This window comes from Vombatus ursinus, unplaced genomic scaffold, assembly GCF_900497805.2.
Source record: "Vombatus ursinus unplaced genomic scaffold, bare-nosed wombat genome assembly UNPS02014770.1, whole genome shotgun sequence".
In the NCBI taxonomy this organism is placed as follows: domain Eukaryota; kingdom Metazoa; phylum Chordata; class Mammalia; order Diprotodontia; family Vombatidae; genus Vombatus; species Vombatus ursinus.
In genome coordinates, this window is record NW_020954548.1 from 2,848,570 (window position 1) to 2,860,517 (window position 11,948).

The 11,948-nt window shown below is 34.7% G+C and overlaps 1 long non-coding RNA gene and 1 other non-coding gene across 2 annotated transcripts in view; one reads left to right on the top strand and one right to left on the bottom strand.

Moving 5' to 3' along the window:
- LOC114043883 overlaps window positions 1-11,948 on the top strand; it is a 176,791-nt gene that overhangs the window by 144,650 nt on the left and 20,193 nt on the right. The window lies entirely within an intron of this gene.
- Window positions 3,968-4,072, bottom strand: LOC114043997. The gene has a single exon (XR_003569160.1). It is a non-coding gene; the product is annotated as a U6 spliceosomal RNA (small nuclear RNA).

Sequence of the window (11,948 nt, forward strand, 5' to 3'; positions counted from 1 at the left end):
TCCTCTGATACTGCCACCCCTCTGGTACAGGTCCTCATCTCCGCCTAGATTATTACAATAGCTTCTTGGTTTGTCTCCTTGTTTCTATCCCCACTCCGGTCCATCTTTTACTCAGCCATCCAAATGATCTTCCTAAAGTGCAAGTTTGACCATATCATCTTCCCCTGCCCATTCCCCACTCCCCCAACACAATAAAATACATTGAGTTTCTATCACCTCCAGGATTAAATATAAAATCTCCTGTTTGGTGTTCAAAACACTAGCTCCACCCCTCCCCCTCCCAATCTTTCTGATCTTCTTATACCATACACTCCCTCATATAGTTTGTGATGTATAGATAGTAGCTTCCTTGCTGTTCCTTAATGAAGACATTCAATTTCTTGGCTCTGGGAATTCACTGTCTGTCTCACATGACTGAAATCCTCTTTGTCCTCATCTCTACCTCCTGGCTTCCTTCATAATCCAACAAAAATTCCACCTTCTACAGGAGGTCTTTCCCCATCCCTCTTCATTCTATTGTCCTCCCCATCCCTCTTCTACTGTCTTTCCTATTTATCCTCTGTATGGCTTGTTTGTATGAATTTGTTAGCATGTTGTCTCCTCCATTAGATTGTGAGCTCCTTGAGGGCAGGTACTGTCTTTTTTTGTTCTTTACATCTTCAGTGCTTGGCATAATGCCTGGCACATAGTCAGCACTGAATAAATGCTTATGGATTCACTGACATAGCCAGCAGGGATGTTCAAAAACATCCACATACATACGTATTTAATTATTTGTAATGAGCTATTGGAAAATGGTGTGCTTTAAAACACTATCATACATATTTCCAACTTATTTTAAGTCAATATGAATATGCAGTTAATGCATATTCACCAGTTTTCTTTAGTGTAAATAATAATACATTTATCTTTAAAAAGTACTTTTCTTTTCCTGCTGTTCTTGGAAAGTAAAACTTATCTCTATAGCATTCTAGCAGCACGGAGCCTCTGGGGATTTTAGCCTAATCTATTCAACTTGTAGATGAGAAAACTGAAAGCCAGAGGGGTTAAAATACAGTTATGTATAATAAAACCCTGATTAACTAGAGTATCAATTAATTGGCTCTCCCCTCTTCTCTCTCTCCTCCTCACCTTTTTGGAGGAATATATAAATGACAATACAAGCCACTGTCAGGTAGGGGGCAGTGTGACATAAAGGAAAACACACTAGAATAAGGAGACTGCCTTAGTCCCAGATCCTGTTATTAACAGGTAGGTGACTTTGAGTAAGTCATTTCCTCTCTTTAATCTCTTTTTTCTTCTATAAAATAGGAGAGAAGGAAAGCAAGATGGAATCACATAACCCCTTCTGTAGGTGAAGCTGGGTGAGGTGATTGTAGGGAAACTAGTGAGCCAAACTAATTTTGTTAATAACAGCAAGTGAATAGAAGTTCTTTTGATTCTGTATGTACTCCTTCAAATTCAAAACCTTTTTTTTTTTTTTTTCACAGTTTACTCAGGGCATGGCACTCAATTGGCAACCAAAGGAATTGTCCCTTCTGAATCGTATAGAGAAAGATATTCACTTCTTATAAAAGGATCAGAGCAAGGGCACATCTTTATAGTAATTTTAATACCTCATTAACCCTTTGTGATTACATTCTGTGCTGTAGTAGAGAAGGGTTGGTCAAAAAGCAATTTCCTATACCTGTTCCCCTTTTTAGCCTTAGATTTGAGATTTGGTTTCTCATACTCTTAATTTGTGCTTTACTCTTCATCTGTGACCTTTACCACATGATCAAGTTTTACAATTTTTTTCTTCACATGGAAACAGATTGGAGAAAACATTCTTTCTTTGGGAAGGGGGAGGGGAAGGATTATTTGGTATGGGGAATTATAACTACAACTCCCATTTAAAATGTTGTATAGCGTATGGAGCACCTTCCTTATTCCATAGATAAAAAACCTTAAAGTTCAGAGAGATCAACACAATGCCATTATAGCACTATATCAGTTAAAAACACATATGGAATTAACACAAATATTTAAGATCTTGTGCCATTCTCTAATAGATAGATGGCCAATGGATATGAATGAACAGTTATCCAAAAAAAAAAAAAAAAGAATCTGAAACTACGAACAGATGACTGAAGCATTGCTTCACATCGGTAGTAATGAAACACATATAAATTAAGAGAACAGTAAGGTTTTACCTAATACCTGGCAAATTGAGAAAGATTTTTAAAAAGTGGGAATAGTCAATGCTGGAGGGACTTTAAGAAAACGGTCATACCAATGTACTGTTGGTAGAGATGTAAATTGGTTCAATCATTTTCGAAAACAATCTGGAATTATGTGAAAAAGTGACTAAAATATTGATATACTTTGACCAAAAGATTCCACTCAAAGGCACATACTCCTAGATAAGAAAAAACAAAAAGGTCCCTTCTATACCAAATATTCATGACAGCACTCTGTGGTAGCAAAGAATTGGAAATAAAGTAGACACCTATTGATTGCAGATTAGCTAAATAACTTGTGTTACAAGAATGTAATATAATTACACACAAAGAATTTTTAACATGATGAATTCAGACAAACAAAGGAAGACACATGAATTAATGCAGAATGAATTCAGTGGAACCAGGACAACAATATACACAATAACCTTAACAATGTTAATGGAAAAAAACAATGAAATGAAACTGAATGCCATGTAATTATTATGAACAACCTTGGTTATGGAGAGGAAACAATAAAACGCTTCTCTCCTTTCACTGGAGAAGTGAATTCTATAGACTCGTGCACATACTGTCAGATACAGTGGATGTGTTGGTTAACTTTGTTGAACTCTAAAACCTGTAATTGTTATAAGGGCAGACTTACTAGGTAGGGGAAGGGAGGAGGGATGTATTCAGAAATGAATGTGATAGAAAAAACAAAAGCCTTTAATAAAGCTTTTAAAAAAGCACATTAACCTTATTAAATTATAGTGAATTTTGTCATATATTCATTTTGGAAAGAACTAGTCATGTGGTGTTAGAGATTAAATATAAGAAATAAATGAATGACTGGAACATTATAGATGTTTAATAAATGCAAGTTGAATTTAATTTCATTGATCATTCCTCCCTTTCCTTTCTTTACATTTCTTTCCTTCCTTCCCTCTTTCCTTCCTTCCATCATTCTTTTTTTCTTTCCTTCCTTCCTTCTTTCCTTCCTTCTCTCTTTCTTTCCTTCCATCATTCTTTCTTCCTTCCTTCCATCATCTTTCTTCCCTTCCTTCCATCTCTCTTTCTTTCCTTCTTTCTTTCTGTCTTTCTTTCTATCTTTCTTTCTTTCTTTCTTTCTTTCTTCCTTCCTTCCTTTCTTTCTTTCTCTCTTTCTTTCTTTCTTTCCTTCTTTCTTTCTTTCTTTCTTTCCTTTCTTCCTTCTTTTCTTTCTTTCCTTCTTTCCTTCTTTCTTTCTTTCTTTCTTTCTTTCTTCCTTTCTTTCTTTCCTTCTTTCTTTCTTTCTTTCTTTCTTTCTTTCTTTCTTTCTTTCTTTCTTTCTTTCTTTCTTTCTTTCTTTCTTTCTTTCTTTCTTTCTTTCCTTTGTTCCTTCCTTCCTCCCTCCCTCCCTCCAGAGAATCCTGTTCTCTAATCCATAGGGATTTATTTTGTGAGAAATTGAATCTGTTACTGTAAAGGTGCAAAGCCTTTGATGGCATACAGAGTTCATTTTTAAACTGTGCCTAGAGTGTGCCAAATACCTTGCCTTAGCTCTGATTATTGGGCCAGGGATTGAGTGAGTCATAAGATAAGGTATCTGTAAGTCTCTAGTTTTTAGGGGCATCTCTTGCCAAAAGGAAGACAGAACCACTTTGGTCTTTTTCTCTCTTGGTTCAATACATCCAGGTCTCATATCTTGTAGCCAGAGATTCTGGTATAAGTGGTGCCTACTTTTTTTTTGTTTGCTTTTTGTTAATGACATTATAAATTGAACATTGAAAAATATAGAGAGCTTCAGAAACTAGTGTGTCATCCTTGTGCGGAGGACACACTAGTCGACTTTGTACTGTTCCAATTTTATTATATTGCTACCAAAGAAAACATTATTTTGTTTCTTAAAGCATACAATATGCCATAATTAACACCAAGATATCTATAACTTTAAGAGCTAATGTTCTGATTTCTAACTTATTCTTTGAATTGTGAGAGTTTACATTTTAGCCTTGATCTTTCATGAATTTTCATGTAATTTATGATGTGCATTTTTCACTTAATTAAATTTAACTTGGTGAGATCACATGCTGGGAAAAACTGGGCTTCTGTAAAATACGCCCTCTTTCATTTCCCATTTCTATCAATATCTCCCCTGCTCCTCACTTCTTCCTTTGATGTTTTACCTTCCATTTTCTATTTCATGTTATTCCCCAAAATCCCTCTTTATGCTAGAAGACTTTTTGGTAGCCAAAGAAACTCTCAGCAACAATCCTAAAAAAAGGTGATATAGACATGTTGTCATCCTTAGCTTGAAGGGACAAGTCTTAATGGGGATTTCTGGTCATGACACTTTTGCATGGATTTACTTGTATGCCCTTCAACATCTTTCTGCACCACAGTTGACTGCTGCCAATAGGCCTAAATCTGTTCACAGGGTCATGTGTTCTAGGAAATTCATGGCAGAGCCACATTAGAGTATAGATATACAAAGTAGGATCACAAGGATGAGAAAGGGTTCATGGTTTGGAATCAGGAAACTAAAGTTGCTAGCCAACTATTTGATTAAGACTAAGACCTTTCAACTAACCAAACTAACCTTCTTGTTCATCTCTTTTGATTGGGACTAACACCTGACCTAACATATTCGTACTGTTGGTAGTAGTATAAAATAGGATGTTATATAAAAATTCAATATACTAATAGAGGTAAGTAACACCTCAGCTATTGGGTCATCTTAATCTCAGATCATAGGTGAGAACTAAAAATGAAACAAACAAAAGATTTCTAAGGGGCCAAGAGAATTTTCTTAAAGTATATAACTAATGTTCTTTGCCCCTATATGAGACCCTCAGTACATTGTAAATTTCATGAATTTGGCTCCCTCAGTTTTAACTAGCTTGGTTTTCCAAATACACAATGGATTAAAAGTAGCAAATACAGAGAAAAACTCATTATTGGGAAGCATACTTATGAGAGCAAAAGGCTTCAACTGATAGCTTGATTGCAGGGGAGAGAAGAGAAAAGTATAATGAGCAAAAACAAGAACCAAAAAAGTACAGTAAACTAACACTATTTAGTATAGGGGAAAATAACCCTATTCTTTTTAGTAATGCTTAGGCATTGCTTGTAGCATGGTACAGCTAAGAGGCACAGTGGACAGAGTGCTGGGTTTGGAGTTAGGAAGACCCAAGCTCAAATATGGTTTCAAATACTTTCTAGCTGTGTGGTCCTAGGCAAGTCACTTAACCTCTGCTTGTCTCAGTTTTCTCATCTGTGAAATGGGGATAATAATAGCACCTACTTTTCAGGGTTTTTGTGAGGATCAAATGACATAATAATTGTAAAACACAGCACAGTGCCTGGCACATAGTGCTAAATAAATGCTAGTTATTATTATTATCATTAATAGCAATGACCCTGAATCTTCAAGAGAGGTTAGATTATGTTTAATGTACTGTATTTTATAAGGGAGGGACAAGTATTTATGAGGATTTCAGGTCATAATTCTTCTATATGGATTTACTTGTATGCCTTTCAGCACCTCTCCCATCACACACCACATGTGTGAGACACTCTAAAGCAGGGGTGGGGAACCTGCAGCCTCGAGGCCACATGTAATGCTCTAGGTCCCCAAGTGTGGTCGACCTTTTGACTGAATGCAAACTTTACTGAATTCAGTCAAAAGGTCACACTTGAGGACCTAGAGGGCCATGTGTGGCCTCGAGGCTGCAGGTTCCTCATCCCTGCTCTAAAGTATGTGAGATACTTTGGAAAGGTTACTGTTTAAACTGGTAAAAAAATATGATCCTCAACTTTCCCAAAAATTTGGCCAGCTAAAGTGATTTCATTAGCTAAGAAATCCAGATAGCCAAGGTTTTACTGTAATAATATTAAGCCTTCCCCTTTATGTGTTAGTTGTGTTGTAAAGGTTAAAGCTTTCAGTATTAGGGGAAAAAAAAACAATTCTTATTCTAATTAAGGTTGGCGTGTCTGACATCCTGAAGATCATGGTAGATTATTTTCTTTTTTAAAATAAAATTTCATTTAAAAAATTAAGAAATATTCTCTCCATTACCCCCTCCCACTCCATTGGAAATAAAATAAGAAAAATAAATTCCTTGTAACAAATATGAGGTCAAGCAAAACAAATTCTCTCATTGTGTTAAAAATATATGTCTTATTCTGCTTCCTAAATCTCTCACTTTTGCATTAGGAGGTAGATTACATGCTTTATCATCTGTGCTCTGGCATCACAGATGGTCATTGTGTTGATAAGAGTTCTTTATCTTTCAAAGCTGTTGGTCTTTACACTGTTGTTATTGCATAAAATTGTTCTCTGCTGATATAATTTATCATCTTATAAAAGACTTACAAAAATCTTCAAAATTGTTTTATAATGATGTGATGTTTTAGTATAAATTATTAAAAGTGGACTCTTTTTGCATTTTTCATCTTAATTTTTAAAGTTTGTCAATTCAATTCAACAAAAATTTATTAGGTGGTGAATAGTCAGTCAATATATATATTTCTTAAACACTTATGTATCAGGCTCTGTGCTAAGCACGGGAAATAACAAATATAAGCAGAGAGAACAGTACCTGTCAGGGATGTGCTGGTAAAACATTTAACAACCAGCTCTATGAAAAAAACCCCAAACTGTACCCATAGCATACTTTTAAGTTTAATCTACATTATTACCATCACCCCCATCACTTTCTTAACTTTAGACAATCAACACAACAATAAATCAAGGTTTGATTTACAGTTTGTTTATTTTTGAGGTGTAAATGATCACTCAGAAAATTTAAGAATTCCTTGAAGCATTCAGCTGACTCCAACACAGCTCTTCTCCATCATTCTAATGATGGAAGACAACACATAAAAGAAGCTAAAAAGTGTAGGGAGGGTAGGGATGGTATAGTATGCAGGAGAAATTCTGGATACTCACGATCAGAGCCTAGAAAAGAATGAAGACATGGCTAACTGGGCACTTTCCCAAAATATGGAGGTTCTGGGAGGACATAACCCATCAGAGGATGGAGCTCAAGAGGTTGAGTGTACTTCCAGTATGGATGGGGGAGGGAACAAGTATTTATTAATCACCAACTGTGTGCTAGGCACTGTGCTAAGTCTTTTACAAATATGATCTCATTTGATCCTCACCACAACCCACAAACTCACCTATTATTATCCTTATTTTACAACTGAGGCATTCGTAACCACAGCAGACAGAGGTTAAGTGACTTGCAACCAGGGTTACACAGGTGGTAAATGTTTGAGGCTGGGTTTGAACTCAGATATTCCTGACTTAGAGCTCAGTGCTCTACCCACTGTACCATTTAGCTGTATCTATGGGTGAAATGAACCTTCAGAGTGAAGAGGCCACAGAGGCAGAGTGGACTTTCATTGTGAGAAGGCTTCTATGATAGGGTGGAAAAAAATCTAGATCGTCTGGGTGGAACCTAGAGAGGAATTCCTTGCAATTATACTAGGCAGGAGGATACAAAGAAAGAAAGAAATGGAAATGTTCCTTTGTCTCAGAGTCGGATTCTACTGATTATGAATAGTTTAAGGGCCACTTAATCCATATTTCTGAGTTTTTAAAAAGATATTAATCTGAATGCTTTTTGGAAAGGGCTATTTGCTGTCTGAAAATGATGTTCAATGAGTTCTTTGTTTTCCTATCATGTTCATTTTTTAATCTACATCTCGCTCTAGCAAGTAATCCTCTAATTGTATCAAAGAAGAAATAGCTAAGCAAAACCCACCAAAATACACTGAGAATATAAACCATATTTCATATCCAGAGGATCATTTTAGATAATATTTGTAAAGCACCTAGTAAAATGCCTGGCATATATTAGGCACTTAATAAATGCTTGTTTCCTTCCATAGCACTCCCCTGTTGGAATGAAGACAAGGAATGCCCATGTACATAAACAAAAGAAACGGATGAAGCAGTATATATATATTTATATGTATGTGTATATATATATATTTATATGTATGTATATACATATATATTGCTTTTTGGTGAGGTAATGGGGGTTAAGTGACTTGCCCAAGGTCATACAGCTAGTTAGCATCAAATGTCTAAGTCTGGATTTCAACTCAGATCCTCCTGACTCCAAGGCTAGAGCTCTATCCACTGCGACATCTAGCAGCCCTGAAGCAGTATTTTTCAAGCCCTTACTATGTGCAGTGAGTATTATGTTAAGTGCTGGGGATATATACACCAAAGTGAGATAGTCACTGCTCTTATGGAGCTTACATTTTAATAGGGAGGATACATATAGGTTAGTGATGGCCAGGGAAAAGTGTTTTAGTTTGAGAAGTCTTATGGATGTTGAATGGAACGATAGGGTTGTTTATTGATATACCCTTACCAGAAGCAAAGGTAGTGCTGGTTTGGTTCCCAGGGCAAGAGGTGGGAACCAAGTGGGGATGTGTTGTGGAAAGGTCAAGAAAATGGTCAAGGTGAAGCATGTTAGGGGGAGAGGGGATTGGCTTAATTTAAGGGACTCTCTCCAATCTGGATAGTATGGCTCCATGGTAAGAATTCCAAATCTGAGCAGTTTAGCTTTTCCAAGGCATGACCTCTGAGTTTGGGTTGGAAGTTCTGGTTACAATGATGTAGTCATTGTATGTATATTTTCCTGGTTCTGATCACTTTATTCTTCACCAGTTAGTGTAATTTTCACTTTTCTCTCTAAAGTCTTCATATTCCTTTTTTCTTATGGTACAGAAATACTCCAGGACAATTCAAAAGAAGCTTTAATCTTCATTCACCATTTTCATCATGGGTCCTTTGAAATTTTTTTGCATCATTATATTTATCTTTGAGCTAAATCTTTCATGGTTGATCATTGTTACAGTATTGCTACTACTGTATACAATGTTCTCCTGATTCTGCTACCTTCCATTTGCCTCAGTTCATGTAAGTCATAACAGGTTTTTCTGATTCTATCTTTCTTGTCATTTCTTATAGCACAACAGTATTGCATCACAATACCTACCACAACTTGTTCAACCATTCGTCGATTGATGGGCATGCCCTCCATTTCCAATTCTTTGCCACCACCAAAAGATATATATATATATATATATATATATATATTTTTTTTTTTTCTTTTATCTCTGTGGGATACAGACTTAGTAGTGGTGTTGCTGGGTTAAAGGGTATGCACAGTTTTAAAGCCTTTTGGGCATAGCTCCAAATTGTTCTCCAGAATGGTTGGACTAGTTCAGAACTCCATCAAAAGAACATTAATGTTTTTCCACACCACCTCCAGCATTTGTCATTTACCTTTTCTATCATGTTAGCCTATTTTATAGGTGTGAGGTGGTACCTCAGAGTTGTTTTAATTTGCATTTCTGTGATCAATAGTGATATAGAGCATTTATTCCTATGACCATACATCTTTAATTTCTCCTTCTGAAAGCTGGTTGTTCATATTCTTTGACTATTTATCAATTGGAGAATACCTTTTATTTTTATAAATTTGGCTCAGTTTCCTCTATATTTGAGAAATGAGGCCTTTATCAGAGAAACTTGCTGTAAATTCTCCCTTCCCCCAACTTTCTTGCTTTTCTTCTAATTTTGACTTCGTTGGTTTTGTTCGTGCAAAAACTTTTAAATTGCATGTAATCAAAAATATTCCTTTTACTCTTTGTGATCCCCTCTATCTCTTTATTATTTTAAAAAAATTTTTCCATTATCCATAGATCTGACAGGTAAAATGTTTCATGCTATCCTAATTTGCTAATGGTATCATGATTTATGTTAAATCATGTATGCATTTTGACCTTATCTTTGTATTTGGTGTGAGATGTTGGTCTATGCTTAGTTTCAGCCAAACTACTTTATAGTTTTCCCAGCAATTTTTATCAAATAGTGAGTTCTTGCCCCTAAAGCATGGATCTTCAGGTTTATCAAATGCTAGATTACTATGATCATTTACTATTGTGTATTGTGTATTGTGTATTTAATGTATTCCACTGATCTACCACTTTATTTCTTAGCCAGTACCACATTGTTTTGATGATTACTGCTTTGTAATATAGTTTGAAATCTAGTGCTGATAGTCTACTTTCCTTCACATTTAAAAAATTGATTCCCTTGATATTCTTGACCTTTTGTTCTTTCAGATGAATTTTGTCATTATTCTTTTTAGTTCCATAAAATAATCCTTTAGAAGTTTGACTGATATTGTCCTGAATAAGTAAACTAATTTTGATAGAATTGTCATTTTTATTATATTGGCTTGGTCCACCCATGAGCAATTAATACTTCTCCAGTTGTTTAGATTTGTCTTTATTTGTGTGAAAAGCATTTTGTAATTGTGTTTATATAGTTTCTGGGTTGGTCTTGCCAAGTAGACTTCCAAGTATTATATACTGACTGCAGTTCTTTAAAGGGAATTTCTCTTTCTTTCTCTTCCTGCTGGGTTTGTTGGTGATATATAATAATTCTCATGATTTATATGAGTTTACTTTGTGTCCCACAACTTTGCTAAAGTCATTCATTGTTTAAAATAGTTTTTTAATTCTCTAGGTATAGTCTAATTCTTGCTAAATACACCACCATATCATCTGCAGAGAGTGATAATTTTTTCCCTCATTACCTTCAATTCTTTTTTCTTATTGCTATAGCTAGTATTTCTATCACAATATTGAATATTAATGGTAATATTGGAATCCTTGCTTCATCCTTGATCTTATTGTAAAGATTTCTAGTTTATCCCCATTACAGATAATGCTTGCTGATGGTTTTAGATATATGCTATTTATCATCTTCAGAAAAACTCCATTTATTCCTATGCTTTCTAGTGTTTATTTTTAAATAGGAATTGGTATTATATTTTATTAAATGCTTTTTCTGTGACTATTGAGATAATCAAGGTAATTAAGGATAATAGATATTTGTTGTTGTTGTTATTGATATGGTCGATTATGTTTGTAGTTTTCCCCATATTGAACGAGCCTTGCATTCCTTGTATAAATTCCACCTGGTCATAGTGTAAGATATTTGTGATACATTGCTATGATCTCCTTGCTAGTACTTTATTTATTTATTTATTTTTTGTATTGATGTTCATTAAGGAAATTGGCTTATTGTTTTCCTTCTCTGTTTTTGCTCTGCCTGGTTTAGGTATTAAAACTATATTTGTGTCATAAAACAAATTAGGTAGGACTCCTTCTTTACCTATTTTTCAAATAGTTTCTATAGTATTAGAATTAATTGTTCTTTAGATTTTGCATAGAGTTCACTTGTAAATCCATCTGGTCCTGGAGAATTTTTCTTGGGGAGCTCATTTGTGTTTTGTTCAATTTATTTTTCTAACATAGGGTTATTTAATGATTCTACTTCATCTTTTGTTAATCTTGATAATTTATATTTTTATACATATTCATCCATTTCACTTAGATTGTCAGTTTTATTGTCATATAATTGTGCAAAATAACTGCTAATAATTGCTTTAATTTACCCTTTTAATTTTTGATACTACTAAGTTGGTTTTCTTTCTTTTTAAAATCAAATTAACCAATGATTTATCTATTTTATTGGATTTTTCATAAAATCAGTTCTTAGTTTTTTTCTTTCAGTTTTATTAATCTCTTCTTTGATTTTTCAGGATTTCTATTTCGGTGTTTAATTGGGGATTTTTAATGTTTTTTCCTAGTTTTCTTTTTAAATTGCATGCCCAATTTCTCTCTCTCTCTCTCTCTCTCTCTCTCTCTCTCTCTCTCTCTCTCTCTCTCTCT